General features: G+C 40.3%; 1 protein-coding gene across 2 annotated transcripts in view; it reads right to left on the bottom strand.

Annotated features, from left to right (window-relative positions):
• Window positions 1–2,030: 2,030 nt before the first annotated feature.
• LOC109554993 (P2R1A-PPP2R2A-interacting phosphatase regulator 1-like) overlaps window positions 2,031–17,082 on the bottom strand; it is a 67,052-nt gene continuing 52,000 nt past the window's right edge. For both annotated transcript variants that reach the window (XM_070783764.1, XM_019955552.2), the window contains 2 exons: window positions 13,074–13,191; window positions 2,031–2,299 (listed from right to left, as the gene is read on the bottom strand). The gene's annotated coding sequence lies outside the window, so the exon portion shown is untranslated. The remainder of the gene's footprint in view (window positions 2,300–13,073; window positions 13,192–17,082) is intronic.

Genomic DNA, 17,082 nt, shown 5'->3' with positions numbered 1-17,082 from the left:
CTAAGGCAGCAGAGAACATGCCAGGATTATTAAGTTAGTTGGAAATATCTTTTCACTTCGGAAAATACAAGTAACCCCCATGGGTTATTTGATGAGGGGAAAATACCAAGACATGAGTACTGAAGGTCTTTGGGTTGTAAGTTATGATGTGGACCCAGAGGAATGGCACTTGAGGTAGAGCACATAGCTAGCTGCATTCTCTCCTTTCCTTTCTCAGTTTGTACTCTCCCCACCCAAGGGGAAGTCAGGAATGTTGTGGGAGGCAGGGGCCCTTATTAAGAAAGTAGGGAACGGGCCACTGTCGTTCCAACTTCAAGAAGAGGGCATTCACTAGACTGTGGTGTCTCCTGGGCCAAAGTCAGATGCTCTCCTACCCCTGCCTCTGGGGCGGCTATGGAGGGAACTATTAGTTTGAAGTCATTTATTCCAAAGGGCACATCCTAATGGGGCTGAATCTAGACCTATACACATGCTGCTGTCCAGTTAAGGAGAGCACAGTGCTCTCTATAAGAAATAAGTTAAACTTGTGAAAAGATTTCAAAACTGTCCAGGGGAGAGGAGGTGGGGGATCCAAATTAATCCTAATTGTGGAACCCCCGTGGCTTCACTTCTGCCAGCCCCTTCCGGTTTTACCATTACTTTGAGTCATTATTTTCTAATGTTCGTAAAACAGGCTATATGCTGCTGCAAAGTTGCTTCAGTCATGTCCGACTCTGTGCGATCCCATAGACGGCAGCCCACCAGGCTCCTCCATCCCTGGGATTCTCCAGGCAAGAACACTGGAGTGGGTTGCCATTTCCCTCTCCAATGCATGAAAGTGAAAAGTGAAAGTGAAGTCGTTCAGTCGTGTCCGACTCTTAGCGACCCCATGGACTGCAGCCCACCAGGCTCCTCTGTCCATGGGATTTTCCAGGCAAGAGTACTGGAGTGGGGTGCCATTGCCTTCATGGTGCCCTGTAAAACTCTATTCCCCACAAGGGAGTTCTGGGGAGTTGGGTACAGTAAGATTATCTTACAGAATGACACTTGTAGATACCATGTAGATAACACACAATCAGCCCAAGAAATAAATTCCACACATGAACCACATACATTTGAAAGGCCCCAATTGCTGGGAGCCAGGCTAACCTATAGTTAAAGGATTTCTGGAATTTTCTGTGAGCCTTTCAGGCTTCCAATGTTTCATTCCTCTCAGTGTCTGATGGGAAAATCAGCAGGTGAGAGGGCATTTTGTAATATTTAACCTAAAGATAAGAGTTTTGCTAACTACTGAACAAATTTATGGAAAGAAACAATATCTTTGCTCTAACTATTTATATGAAATACCTCAACATTCTAAAATCCTGGAGAAGGGTCTGGTTTGCATGTCACAGGGGCTGGCTGGACACTTAGAAGAGAGGTAGTAGGTAAAATCTGGGCATGGGAAGGGAGACTGGCCTGGAGAAGTTATTCCTTCAAACCTGAGATTCTGTGAAAACTAGAGTGCAAATCTATTTCCTAAAGGAAACTGTACTTTTAGAAGTACACAATTATAGAGATGGAGAACAAATTTTAATGGTTACCAGACATTAGGGAACCCACTCCAGTGTTCTTGCCTGGAGAATCCCAGGGACGGGGGAGCCTAGTGGGCTGCCATCTATGGGGTCGCACAGAGTCGGACACAACTGAAGCGACTTAGCAGCAGCAGCAGCAGCAGCAGCAGCAGCAGACATTAGAGATGGTGGAGGGTGACAGGGTTGGTGTGACTATAAAGGGGTACACCAGGGAGATCTTTGTCATGACAGAATAGTTTTGTGTCTTGATTGTGGTGGTGTTTCTATGAACCTATACATGTAATAAAAGAGCATAGAATTATACACAGACATTGTACCTATGTCAATTTTCTGGCCTTTATATGAAACTATAATTATGTGCGAAGTAATCATTGGGGGAGACTGCGTGAAGGACAACTTCCTATGAGTATAATTATTTCAAAATAAAAAAGTTAACAAACATCAAGCAGAATCCTGCATTTCTTTTAAGTACCCTACAAAACCCTTCGTTTATTTAATTTTTATTTTAAGAGAACCCCAACCCCACACACCATAACTCCTTGGTTGTTGAGGATTAGAACTACAGACTTAGGAACAAACTTTTCCTTTTCCATCTTAGTTTCTTCATTGGGGAAAAAAATGTCAGAATGCATGTGGCCTTTTTCAAGTTTTTAATCTATAGAACTGATGTTTTGGACTAAGCTATTCAGTTGGTATGCCTTAAGTAGACTGGGCGGTTCTACATCTGTCTAAGCCAGCTCTTCTCCCTGTCATGGAAAAAAAAAAAAACACAAACATGTTAAATTCCTGTCGTGCCTTCCATGCAAAAAGAAGCATAAGGGTAGGTGGGTGGGAGAGGACAGGTCAGGAGGGTGTGGGGTTCTGTAGTAAAGCAAGAGGCTCCTCTCAGCTCAGAGGGAGCTGTGCTTCTGATGTTGAGAAGTGTAGAGAAATTGCCCCCAGGAGGTCAAGGCACTTGGAAGATAAACAATTCAACTAGCGTTGGAGAGGGGGCCAATGCAGTTGAATGTAGAAATGTGAATCAGCTTCCCCTCCCCATCTCCCCAAGTCCACCAGAAGCGGAGGTGGACAGAGCCTGAGCCCTTCAGTGAGAACAGGTAGTTATAACAGGCAGGTTTTAAAGGGGTTTGGGTGGGAGCACCTGCTGCTGGTTGTCAGCATCCCAACACACTCTATCTCCCAGAGAGTCCCCAGAGTGGCCTTTGTAGGTTCTATGCATCTCACTGAGACTTATTTAATTCATCTCATCTGGCCCAGAGCACATGACTATAAGCTGCCTCATATGCTCTTATTTTGAGTCATAGGGGCCTGGGTTCATATCCTAACTCTACTGTTTACTAGTTTTGTGATCTTGGGCCAATGGGGATAATACCTGCATTACAGGGTTTCTGAAGTGTCTGGCACCTAATAGATGCCTAGCAAATGCTAGCCTTCTCTTTGCTCTGCTCATTGTTCCCTGTATGGCTGCCACATTACTTCCTAGACTGTAAGGTCCTTGGGAGAGCTCCTTTATGTTCTCTCTCCCCTGTATCCAGCATAGGGTTGAGCACACTGTTAATGAGTAAAACGGTGCCTTCCTGGCTGCCTCAGTGATACTACTGATGGAGACCCAGAAATGGGCACAAGGGCACATCAACATTCCACTGCTGCTTTGTTGTTTTTGCCTTTTTTTTTTTTTTTCACTTAAAAAATATTTTTAATTGAGGTATAGTTGATTTACATTTTTATAGCTTCCAGGTGTATCAACATTCCATTTCAATATGAAAGTAACATGCTGGATTCTTTACTTCCCTGATACATCATTCTAGTAAAACAGGCCCACATTTAGTGCAAATACAATTGTAGACAAATATTATGTAGCTCAAGTAAAATTAAAGTCAGTGACTAAGTATCTTGACAAAGTGGCTTTTTGATCAGTTTATCAGGTGTGAAGCATGAAAAATATCAATTGCAGACTTACAGGCTTATTACCACAGAATTCAAAAGGTTATCAAATATAGCAAAAAGAGCATTCTTGGGACAATTATCTGTAATAGTATACTGTATCAATGTTATATTTCTTGAATTTGCTAACTTAACTGTGTTTATATAAGAGAATGTTCTTAGGAAATACATTGAAGTATTAGGGGGTGATGGGACATGTTGTCTGCAACTTTGAAGTGTTTCAGAAAAAAGTGTGTGTGTGTGTGTAGAAAGAGCGAGAGAGAATGATAAATGTAACAAGATGCTAACAATAGATAAATCTTCATCAAGAGTATGTGAAATTTCTTTTTACTCTCTTTGCAGACAATTTTCCTTAAGTTGAAAATATTTCACATTAAAATTAAAAAAATATTATTTCGACCATTTAACCATTGTGTCTGATGCTGTGATAGGTATGATATTCAAGGGAGAACAAGACATGGTCTCCATCTTTAACCCAGAAATTCACAGTCTGGGGCTGGCAGGACCAAAAAAAAGGGCCAGGACAATTCAGTGTGGTGAAGGGTGGCACAGAGGAGGTGTGCTAAAACCAGACTTCCTAGGATGAGGTGGTCGGAGGAGGCTCTTTACAGAGGAGGTAAAGGAGAAGCTTAATGTTGGGGGAACTAATTAGGTTTGGGGATGGCAATGGGACATGGAAGCAGAGTTGACCAACAGACTGTGAGTTATAGAGAAGAGGTGCCTGTAGACAGCAAGAGAAAGACACCTGCCTTCTAAGGACAGACAAAAAGGCCTGGATTAGCAGGTGTCAGGGGCCAGGCCCAAATCACCATAGCCTCTGAGGTAACATAAGAAGTGCTGCTGCTGCTGCTGCTAAGTCGCTTCAGTCGTGTCCGACTCTGTGCGACCCCATAGACGGTAGCCCACCAGGCTCCCCCGTCCCTGGGATTCTCCAGGCAAGAACACTGGAGTGGGTTGCCATTTCCTTCTCCAATGCATGAAAGTGAGAAGTGAAAGTGAAGTCGCTCAGTCGTGTCCGACTCTTAGCGACCCCATGGACTGCAGCCCTCCAGGCTCCTACATCCATGGGATTTTCCAGGCAAGAGTACTGGAGTGGGGTGCCATTGCTTTCTCCGGTAAGAAGCGCAGGCATAAGCAAAAACACTAGAAGCCAAAAGGCTGAACACAAGCGGGCTTACTGATGGCTTAGGATGAACTTTATGGTGTGGTATACTGAATGTCCTAGACACATCAGCCCCTAGATTGATTAATGTAAGTAGCCAGGATACATACAGGCATGGCTCCAAATTAGTTAGGATTGCTAATAATAGACTGTGAGGCAGGAAGAGGATGTTAGGCGATCATAAGAAACTAAAGAAGTGATTTTTGAAGAACAGGATGAACTTTACCAGCAATAAGGATAAGGTAGTACCCAATTAACACACAACAGGATGGGGAGAGATTGTTGTTAATAGGAAAAATCCCGAGAACAGTACCAGGTTCCATAATTAAGGGAAATCAACAAGGCAGTACTGCTGTTTCAGATGTCAATGGGGCAATGGGAATTTCCACTAAATAATTAGATACAGGAGCCAGGATGAGAACGTACCTGAATGTTCCTACCAAGGGCCTGGTGGGAGCTCTTTTATTTTTCCTTTCACTGAAAACATTTATTTTATGGAAAATTTATAAAAATAATGAGAACAGCATTAGCTTAATAATGAGGACATTTAATGGCTTTAACAGCACATAAAACTGTCAAAATGTGACAATTTTTGACCTACAAAAATGACAAGTTCATGTTTCAAAAGAAAATGAACCCCCATATACCCAACACCCAGCTTTAGCGATTATCAACACATAATTTAATTTCATTCAAATTCCCACCCATGACCCTGGCAAAGTGACTAATGTGAAGCAAATCTCTAGTGGGATTTTTTTGTGCTTAAAAAAAAAGTGATTAAGTATCTATAAAAGAGATTCAAATTTTATATATATATATATATATATATATATAATGTTTTAGTTCATTTTCCCAGTAATGTATCCTTGTGGTTCAAAATTCAAAAGGTACATACTGTCGTATAATTTTAATATACACAATTTTTATTTTGTAATTACACTTCCATAAAGTGAAAAAAAAAAAAAAAGGATACAAAACAAAAGGACAAGTGAAAAGTCGCCTTCCAAACCTTGTTACCTAGCCAACAGCTCCCCCTCCTCAGAGGCAACCAACATTAACGGTTTTTTATGTATCCTCCCTGGGATGTTTTACTCATGTTAACAAAGAGATTGCGGAGAAGACAATGGCACCCCACTCCAGTACTCTTGCCTGGAAAATCCCATGGACAAAGGAGCCTGGTAGGATGCAGTCCATGGGGTCGCAAAGAGTCGGATACGACTGAGCGGCTTCACTTTCACGCATTGCAGAAGGAAATGGCAACCCACTCCAGTGTTCTTGCCTGGAGAATCCCAGGGACGGGGGAGCCTGGTGGGCTGCCGTCTGTGGGGTCACACAGAGTTGGACACGACTGACACAACTTAGCAGCAGCAAAGAGATTGAGAACTATTCCCACTGATTTGTACCTTGCTTCTTTCAGCTAACAAAATATTTGAGATCATTCTATATCAGCTCACAAAGAGCTTCCTCCCTTTCCCAGCTATCTAGCATTCCATTGAAGAACTACAGTTTATTTAAGGAATCAAATCACTCTTGGTGGACTTTTAGGCTGTTTCCAATCCGTTGAGGTTACATACAGTGTTGGAATGACTCAACCTTATGCATTCATCTTGCACCAAAGTAAGTGTATCTATCTGTAAGATAAATGCCTCAAAGCTGAATTTCTGGATGAAAAGGAAGGCACACATAATTTTGATAGATATTGCCAAATTGCCCTTCATCAGCTTGTAGTTATTTTAATGCTGTCTTCACCCTTGTATTCTGTGCAGTTTACCTTCTGCTCCTTTCCACTTACTCCAAGTGGCACTATAGGGGACCATTTCAACATGCAGTATCAAACTCAGAAACACCCCCTCTGACCTCAGCCTCGCATGGGTCTCCCTCTACCACTCTGCTGCCAGGACCACCAGCCTGTCCTTCCTTCCCACTCCTTGCCCAGAGGCATCAGTAGCTTGCTGGCTTCCTTTCCTCCTTCCAAGCTGGTGCTGTGATCAGCCATCTTAGCCATGCTAGTGCTGATCTCTGGACTCACTCTCCCTGTGACCTTCTGTAGCACCTGCTCTGCCAATCCTCAGCCCTGTGAAAACCCCACCATCCATTCTCTCCACCTCCCACTCCCAGCCTGCTAACTATTGCTGGAGAAGGTCATGAGATTGGCTCTGTTACAAAGCCAGGCCAGCCAGCCTCAGCAGGGCCCCAAGGGCTACAAGGTAGTCCTTTTAAATATTTGTATCAAATTTCTCTTCGTGATTTTTTCCAATCCTCTCCCTCTCCTCAGATTCCTTACCCCACCCTCACCCCAACCCCAACCCCTCAGTTGAGGGCCAAGCTTTGAGTTTCAATGACAGGATATAGGTCATCAAGCAGGAACTCCCTTGATTCTCTCGATTCTCTTGGTACTTGACCTTGCGTGTCCTTGAGTCACTGCTTTTTCACATCTGCCTGCTCATCCCAACTCCTCAGCCTCCAGAGAACAAGGGACTCCCTCCTCAAGGTTTCCTCTTCCACCTGTGTCCTTGACACTAGGTTCTCTTGCCTTCTCCTACACTTGGCCATCCTCTTTCCCTTTGGGCAAGCTCTTCCCTCCTGGCTAGTTTTTCTCTCTCAGCCTAAAAACACTTCCTTCATATCAGTGTCACTATTCCACACTACCAACAAACTTTAAAAATTTAGCCATCTTTAAAATTACACAACTAATTCATGCCTCCTGGCTTCACTTCTTCCAAGTCAGCCCCAAAATTTAACAGAAAACTCAGAAAATAATGATAAGCAAAAAGAAGAAAATTAAAACCACCCATAATTCACCATGTAACTATTAATATTCCGGTGTGTTTCTTTCCAACCATTTTATATACACATATATAAGCTTAGATATCTATATGTATTTCTTCTTACAAAAGTGGATCATCGTACACAAAATACTGTCATACTGTATTTCAGACATCATGGGCTTCCCAGATGGTGCTAGTGGTAAAGAATCTGCCTGCCAATGCAGGAGACACAAGAGACACAGGTTCAGTCCCTGGGTTGGGCAGATCCCCTAGAGAAGGGAATGGCAACCCACTCCAGTATTCTTGCCTGAGAAACCCCATGGGCAGAGGAGCCTGGCTGGATACAGTCCATGGGGTCTCAGAGTCGCACACGACTGAGAACACATGCACAGACTTAGTTGTCTGGTCCTGGTTAAGTAAATTAACGTCTCTGAGTCCATTTCCTCCTGTGTAAAGTGAAGACTATTATAGTAACTACCTCATAGGGCTGTTGTGAGGATTCAGTGAGACAAAAATATATAAAAACACTTATCACAGTGCCTGACACATAGCAAGTTGAATTAATGTTAGCTATTATAATCTTCCCACATCAATAAATATAGCTCTACATAATAATGTAATGAGTTCTGTCACTGCTATGTCTAACAGGAGTGACTAAAGCACTGCGGTGACTCACCAGCACATATTCATTTGACATACAAGCAAGTATGTCTGTGGGATAAACTGCCTAAAGCACAACTGCTGCTTCGGAGGCTCTGCACATTTGTAATTTGGACAGATATTGCCAAATTGCCCTTCCTCAAGTGGGAGTTATCGTGATTTCTCTAAGTTATCCCTTATTGATGAATATTGAGGCTGTTTTCAAATTTTTCATTGATAGATGGTGAAGAACATTCTTATAACTAAATATCTGCTTGAATTCATGATTATTTATTCAGGCCAAAGGAGAGAGTATAAGTAAATGCATAGAGATGTGGGAGCAAACGGTGTGCGCTGGAAACAGTGATACCCAGAGGGTAGAAGGACAAGACGTGGGCCTGTAAATAGATTGGGACCAGATTGTAAAAGACTGTGAATTTCACATTTATTCATCTAATCAGTCACTAAATATTTAGTGACTATCTGTTACAGGCCATGCACTGTTTTAGGCAGTTTATTCACTTAGTGAACAAAAACAGAAAAAGATTCCTGCCCTGGGGGAGTTTACATTCTAGTGAAGAGATACAAACAATAAAAGTAATAAACAAACTCTAAAATAAATAAACAGAGACTGTTAGAATGTAATAAGAAAAAAGGAAAGATAGAGTAGGCTAAAGGGGATGAGGTGCTGGGAGTGAAATTATGATATTAGAGTAATATAACATGTTGTTCTTAAATATCAATAATTAATATTAACATTGCACAGTGCAATATTAAATAGAGTGACTGCTGCACTACAGAGTTTAAATTTATTCTAGGAATGAGGAACCACTGAGGTAGGCATTCATATATATTTATCATCATCTGTGCCATATCCACATACTACCTGATACCTAATGGTTTCTTTAAATTGACTTACCTTTCCCTACCTAAATTTATTTTAAATGAAGCTCTATAACACCAACATAAACGGAAACTCAGTATTACATGCCACCAAAGTCTAGAAGGGGATACTGGATGATATCTCTGGCTGGCCTCTGTAACTAGTTCATTACAGAGACTAGTTAGTATATAAGAACAATAACAACCAGCACTTTTAAAACTGCGTGCTTATTATTTGACAGGTAACTTGGTATTTTTACATGCTGCAGATAGTAAATTTAATCTTCACAGTAATTCTATGCCACAGGTACGATTATGGTACCTATTTCTTTAGGAGGAAATTTGGGCAAGTGATTAACTCTCCCAAGCCTCAGCTTCCTCGTAAATAAATGGAGACAATAATGAGGATATATACACAGAACTCATACAATTCAACATCAAAAAAACAAACAACCTAATTTTAAAATGAGCAGAGGATCTGATTAGGCATTTTTCCAAAGAAGACATACGGAAGGCCAACAAGTACATGAAAATTTGCTCAGCAGCACTAATTACCAGGGAAATGCAAATCAAAACCACCTCACACCTGTCAGAATGGCTATTATCAAAAGAGACAACAAATCATAAGCATTGGTGAGAATGTGGAGAAAATGGAACCCGCATGCACTCTTGCGGGACTCTAAATTGGTGCAGCCACTGTGGGAAACAGTATGGAGGCTCCTCAAAAAATTACAAATAGAACTACCCTACAATTCAGCAATTCCACTTCTGGGTATTTTCCCCAAAGAAAACAAAAACACTAATTCACAAATATGTGCACCTCCATGTTTAGTGCAACGTTATTCACACAGCCAAGACATGGAGGCAACCTGAGTGTTCATCGATAGATGAGTTGATAAAGAAGATGTGATACATATACACAATGGAATATTACTCAGCTATAAAAAAATAATGAAATCTTGCCATTTACGAAAACATGGATGGACCTAGAGGGTATTGTACTAAGTGAAATAAGTCAGATAAGGACTATTGTACGATTTCACTTAGATGTGGAATCTCAAAAACAAATGAACAATCATAACAAAACAGGAAAGAGTCATAGATACAGAGCACAAGCATGTGGTTGCCAGAGGGGAAGGTGGGTTGGGAGGATGAGTAAATAGGTAAAGGAGACTAAGAGATACAGACTTCCAGTTACAAATAAATGAGTCACAGGGAACTAACATAGTGTTCTAGGTCAATAATACTCCATTTTTTTAAAGAGAAAATAACCTAAATGTCCCCAAATAAGGATCTAATTGAAGAAATTGTAGTCAGGGTAAGATAGTAAGCAAACATACACATGGACTATGTACTTATAGCCTCTGGTCAGAATTTATATTGATATAAAAAACTGTTAAATTTTTAAATAAATAAGTCAAACAAAAAATATGAAATTTTATATATTGCATGATCACAAAAATATTTCAAAAATATAAATAGGGGAAAAGGCTGGAAGTACATCAAAATATTATTGATCATCTTTGAGAGTTAAGACTATTAGTAAATTTTTAATCTTGTAGTTCTTTGGATTTCCCAAGTTTTCTATGAGTATTTACCATTAAAAGGAAATTTTTAAAAATAAAAAAAGGCAATGTAGGACAGAAGGGCCCATGGCTTGTGCTTACTCCATGTCATGCTTGGGAGAGATGGGGAGAGGGGACAGGAATAGAAGGGAATAGAAGCTCCCAGCTACATCATCCCCTGACCACTAACCCTCAAAATCTAATGACTGAGGTTAGAAGTAAATTACTGCTTTAAAATACAAACACCTTCCCTCAAAGTTAAATTTATTGGTCACTTTAATTTTCCTGCGAAGAACTTTAATCAGAATTTCTAATATAGACTTGCTAGGATCGGAGTTTTGATTAGAAGATGGTAAGAAAATAAACCTCTGGGAGCACCGGCAGGGAAGGCTGGCACTTGGGCTGCTGGAGGGAAAGAGGCAACAGAAAGCAAGCTAAAACTAAAGACAAACTCTCAACTTCAGTTGTCTCTAATTCAAGTCCTTTGGGGGAAGAAACAGAATATAAATACGATAAATAATACATCAGCAGAGAGACGGTGCCTAGTTTCCGTTACCATGATTAGTCTCTGCCATTCAACTTCCTGAGAAATGAGCTTTGTTTCTTAAAAAAGGCCATTTTCGGGACTTCTCTGGTGGTCCAGTGGCTAAGGCTCCACACTCCCAATGCGGGGGCCTGGGGTTTGATCCCTGATCAGGGAAATAAATCCCATATGCTACAGCTAAGACCCAGTGCCACTGAAAAAAAAAGGCCATTTTCATTCATGAAAAATAATATGGGACTTTGAACCACTCAGCCTAAGAATCTGAACCCCAGAGCTCTTTCCCTAGTTTCAGTTATCTTTTAATAGTGAGATCCCATAAAATCACACAGATGAACCCAGGTTCTCTGAAAGGCTTACAAGCAAGAAAAGTTCAAGATAATGTAGTAATGTAGTCTTTCAGTATTGATTTATAAAGGGAAAGTAAGCCTTTGAATGGAGTGAACAATATTTTAAAATAGTTTAGAGAAAATTAGAGACTGAAGAAAAGCTTGTCATGGAAACAAACAAACAAAAAAGCTAGGAGCAGGATGGTTTTAGCTCTGACATCGAGCAAGCATTGCCTAATGACCCCCAAATGTGATATTAGCCCTCAAATGTGGTATTGTGTGAGTCCTGGGTCACAAAGGAAAACAATGTTGGATCTGCTTGCTGCAGAACACTATATCTACAATGGGATAGACATCCCTAAAGGTAAGTAAGTACACTACCTCTGCTTTCACAATGTAGTAAAAGAGAGAACAAAACCCTTTAGTTGATGGCCAAATGTGGTACTACATTTCTAGTACACAAATAGTTTCCTTCTCCTGCTCAACATTTGAGGAGTCCCAGACAAGACTCAGACAATCCTGGCACTTCTGCTGGAGTTCCTATTTGGTAAAGTGAAATTAGCAAAGTGTGTTGCTTGGTAACATGTGCTCTATTAAACCCTTGGATCTTAGGTATGATGAAATAGACCAAGTACATCTATTTGGTTTGCTTTTTTCTTTCTTTCTTTCACCAAGATCCAAAGGCTGATACCATGCTTCATAGCTTTCCTGGTACCCACAGCCCCCTGAACAACAGGACACTGGCAAATACCTATGAAAGTCACTCTTCTCCTGTCAGTAAGTGAGTGAGTTTGGGAGGCTACATACACGTTAGTATGTCACTGGGACTTTAGCAAGCCATAGCTTCTCTTTAACTGACTATGATTTATCTATGAATTTATCTTGAAGTTAACTAAAAGCGAGAAGTCATATGAAGCTATTCCTAAAGAAACTTAGAAGCCTCTGGAGAAAGTTAAGTCAGTTTATTTTCTAAGTCAAATAGGATTATCTTTTGAAGGAAGTATTCCCTTCAGCTGATCATCTTAAACAGTAATGAATAATTGTATTTGGCTAAATACCCAAACTCAAGCTAAACAAGGTAAATTCTTTGAAAGCAAATATAATCTGATGAGCATTTTTGATAAAATAAACATAGTTAAACATATTTCCTCACTCTCACTGATGGCTTTCCTATCTCAAGCAACATTTAACACAACAAATCCTTTTGAAAATTAGGATTTCAAAATCAAACTATCATTTAAACAAACTACATACATGGGCCACATAAATGAACATGCATTGCTGATGGGAATATAAAATGGTAAAATTACTTTGGAAAACAGATCAGCAATTTCTTTCAAAGTTAAACATACACTCACATAACATAGCAATCCTACTAGGCATTTACTCAAGAGAAATTAAAATACACATCTACACAAAAGCTTAAACACAAATATTCATAGCAGCTTTATTTGTAATAACCCATAACTGGAAACAACCTAGATGTCCATCAAAATGTTAATGGATAAGCAAATTGTGCCATATACATACAACGAAACACAACTTAGCAATAAAAGAGATGAAGTGCTGATCCAGGAAACAACATGAATGGATTTCAAGGACATTCTAAACAAAAGCAACTAGACACAAAAGAATATATACTGTATGATTTTATACATATCTATGAAATTCTATAAAAGTGAACTCTAACCTGTAGTGATGATAAAAAGGAGATCAGTGGTCATCTGGAGCCGGTGGTAGGAGTAGAAGATTAATGATGAAAGGTCAGTGGACATTTCTATGGAAGTGGTCTATATCTTGACTGAAAGCTTAAAATAGATGAAATTTATAGTAAGTATGTAAATTACATCTCAACTGAGTTGATTTTTTTCTTTTTCAAATTCTTTTCCCATTTAGGTTATTACAGAATATTGACTAGAGTTTACTGTACCATATACTAGTTTAAATAAAAACTCTTCAAAAGTTGAAAATTTAAAGATATATCTGCTTAGCAAGTGTAAGTAATAAGTATCCTGTGTAAACTGTGGACCAAGATGCAGTCTCTACAATTAGGAAACCACTCGCTTGAAAAAACTAAGCACCCAGGAACATGTGCATGGTAGAAGGCATTGAGCCAATGCTATTTAGAGCTGGTATATATGGTTTAACAGGTTCTTTTAAATAGTGGGAGAATGGCCAAAGGAATAAAAGCCAAAGGATTCACTAGGCTGGAAATGAGACCAATATACACTAGGTTGGTTGGGAGTGCTCATGCACTCAGTGCTCAGTCCCTCAGTCATGTCGGACTCTTTGTGACCCTATAGACTGTAGCCACTAGGCTCCTCTGTCCATTGGATTCTCAAGGCAAGAATACTGGAGTGGGTTGCTGTGGTTGGGAGATCTGGGATCAGATTAAGGACAAGATATGACGTTCTACATCACTGTGAACCCTGGCTTGTCACTATCATCTTATGAAATGCATCTCAATAGAGAGGCCAGTTAATCTGGATGAAGCTTGACTAATCTAAAAACTGATATCAAATGACTAAGACAAAGAGTAGAAAATGGTATAGGACAAGAGGGTCTTCAGATTCCTTGGCCAGACTACAGGGCACCTCTTCCCTCACCATCAGTGTGGAAGCTCATTATCCTTTTGGTGTTTGGCAAACATTCTATTAAGGTTACAATAAATGCAAGAGATCTGATGAGGAACTGACCTAGAATATTTTATTCATCTATATAGCTTTAGAAATTAGAAGATGGGAAAAATAGATAATTGAGTATCTCTCATATACAGTCTTAGGATAGGATTCAGAATACAGTCCTATTGCACTGGGAAATAATCTGAAATTATTTTTTTAATCAGAGGGATCTAATAATATCACAAGTTTTTAGGAACTGATAAGGAAATGTGAAAAACAAGAGTGGACTGTTGTAGTCATTTCTGGGTGCCACACTTGAAGGATATTGACAAATTGGAGGTTAATGGCCAGGATGGTAACAAGGCCTGGAAACCATCTCAGAGAAAAAAGACTAGAATGGAAACCTAGAATAGAAAAGATCTGTCTGGACATGGTAGCTGTTGCCAAATATCTGAAAGTCTACACCTATGGGAGAGGTGATGCTGCTGCTCAGTCGCTCAGTCATGTCTGACTCTGTGTGATCCTATGGAACTGTAGCCCACCAGGCTCTTCTGTCCATGGGATTCTCCAGGCAAGAATACTGGAGTGGGTTGCCATGCCCTTCTCCAGGGGAGCTTCCCGATCCAGGGATTAAACCCGAGTCTCCTGCATTGCAGGCTGATTCTTTACCATCTGAGCCACTAGGGTAGAGGTGATAGATAGACTTTGCCTATTTTTGTGGCATTCCCTATGACAAATTAAGACCAAAGAATGGAAGATAGATTTAGTTCAATATCTGGGGGAATTTTTTAATGAGCAGAACATTCAAACAGGTGAAAGGCTCTTTGACTCTCCTTCAGTGAAAATTAAAATAGAAGTGAAGAGTCCCAGGGAGTGCTAGTGGTAAAGAACCCTCCTGCCAATGTATGGGGGCTTCCCAGGTGGTAGCACCTTATACCTCTTACACCTGCCCATGCCAGAGATGTAAGAGATGTGTGTTCGATCCCAGGGTTGGGAAGATCCCCTGGAGGATCCCCTGGAGGAGGGCACAGCAACCCACTTCAGTATTCTTGCCTGGAGAATCCCATGGACAGAGGAGCCTGGCAGGTTACAGTCCATAGGGTCGCAGACTTGACTGGACATGACTGAAGTGACTTAACACGCACACACTCAAGTGAAGAATCCAATAGTGATAAGGGAGCACTGATGCTCTTATCCTTTCCCTCACATTTGTCAGAACTGCATATGAATTTCTAAAACATATTTATCTTCTATTATTTCTTGATTATACAAGTAACAGGTTTGCTATGTGAAAGAAAATGAAAATACAGACAAGCAAAGAGAAACACAAATGAAAACAAAATCATGCATCTTCCACCTCCTAGAAATGTAAACATTTTGGCATATAGCCTTACAGAATTTTTTCTGTTATAGATCCCTATAAAATATATACATATACTTTTAAAAAACATAAATGAGATACCATTAATAAAACTACTTTTTTACTTTACAATACAGTATAAACATTCTTAACAGGTACATCATTCTTAACAGGTACAGAGATTTCCATGGAATGACTATACTGTATGTAATTTGTTTACCCAAAGTTTCCCAGAGGACATTCTATATAACATTAGTTCTATAAGATGACCCTCAAAAAAATAGGACTTAGGTTAAATAGTTTAAAATGCCCCATACCATATTCCCTTTCTTGGGCTTTCACATGTTAAAGAAATGAATTAACTGAGTTCCCCAAACTTACTTGACCAGAGATTGTCCATGGCCTCCCCCTTCTTTAATTCTTCAGGACACTTACTTATATTTTATAAAACACTCTGATAAGGTATAGATTAACTGATACTTTAGTGTTAGACTTTAGGTTTCTAGTTTTTTACATAAAACTTTCCATTTTAACCATATTGAAGTATACAATTCAGCATATGCGTGCACGTGCACTCAGTCGTGTCCCACTCTTTGTGACCCCATGGACTGTAGCCTACCAGGCTCCTCTGTCCATGGAATTTTTCAGCAGGAATACTGAAGTGGGTTACCATTTCCTACTCCAGGGGATGTTCCCAGCCCAGGGATCGAACCCATATCTCTTGTGTTTCCTGCACTGGCAGGCAGATTCTTTACCAACAGTGCTACCTGGGAAGCTTATATTCGCAATTACATTCCCACTCTATATTTCCAAAGGTTTTTCATCATCTCAAACAGACATTCTGTACCCATTAAGAATCCTCATTCCCCCTCCCACCAGCCCGTGGTAACCTGTAAACTATTTTCTGTTTCTACAAATTTGTGTAAGTAAGTGGTGACATGCAATATTTATCCTTTTGTGTCTGGCTTATTTCACTTATAATGTTTCCAAGGTTCACCCATGTTGTAGCAAGTGTCAAAACTTCATTCCTTTTTGTGGCTGAATAATAGTTCGTGGTATGGATATACCACATTTTATCCATTCATCTGGTGATGGACTCAAGTTGTTTCAACCTTTTGGCTATCATGAATGAATAATGCTGCAAGGAACACTGGCATACAAGTACCTGTTCAAGGCTTTGTTTTCAAGAAGTGGAATTAATTGGATCATATGATAACTATGAGTTTAATATTTTGAAGAACTGATAAAGTTTTCCACAGTTGCCGTGTCATTTTACATTCCAGTGAGAAAGGTGCAAGGGTTCCATTTCTTTGCATCTTGATCAGTACTTGCTACTTCCTGTCTTTTTTTATTAGAGCCATCCTCATGTATGAAACGGAGAAGGCACTGGCGACCCACTCCAGTACTCTTGCCTGGAAACTCCCATGGACGGAGGAGCCTGGTAGGCTGCAGTCCGTGGGGTCACTAGGAGTCGGACATGACTGAGCGACTTCACTTTCACTTTTCACTTTCGTGCATTGGAGAAGGAAATGGCAACCCGCTCCAGTGTTCTTGCCTGGAGAATCCCAGGGACGGGGGAGCCTGGTGGGCTGCCGTCTATGGGGTCGCACAGAGTCAGACACGACTGACGTGACTTAGCAGCAGTAGCAATAGCATGTATAAAATGGCATCTCTTTGTGGTTTTGATTTGCATTTCCCTAATAACTAATAATGTTGAA

The sequence above is a fragment of the Bos indicus genome, chromosome X (assembly GCF_029378745.1).
Source record: "Bos indicus isolate NIAB-ARS_2022 breed Sahiwal x Tharparkar chromosome X, NIAB-ARS_B.indTharparkar_mat_pri_1.0, whole genome shotgun sequence".
NCBI classification, from domain to species: domain Eukaryota; kingdom Metazoa; phylum Chordata; class Mammalia; order Artiodactyla; family Bovidae; genus Bos; species Bos indicus.
Note: the sequence above shows the minus strand (reverse complement) of the source record. Positions and strands in the feature narration are given on the sequence as shown.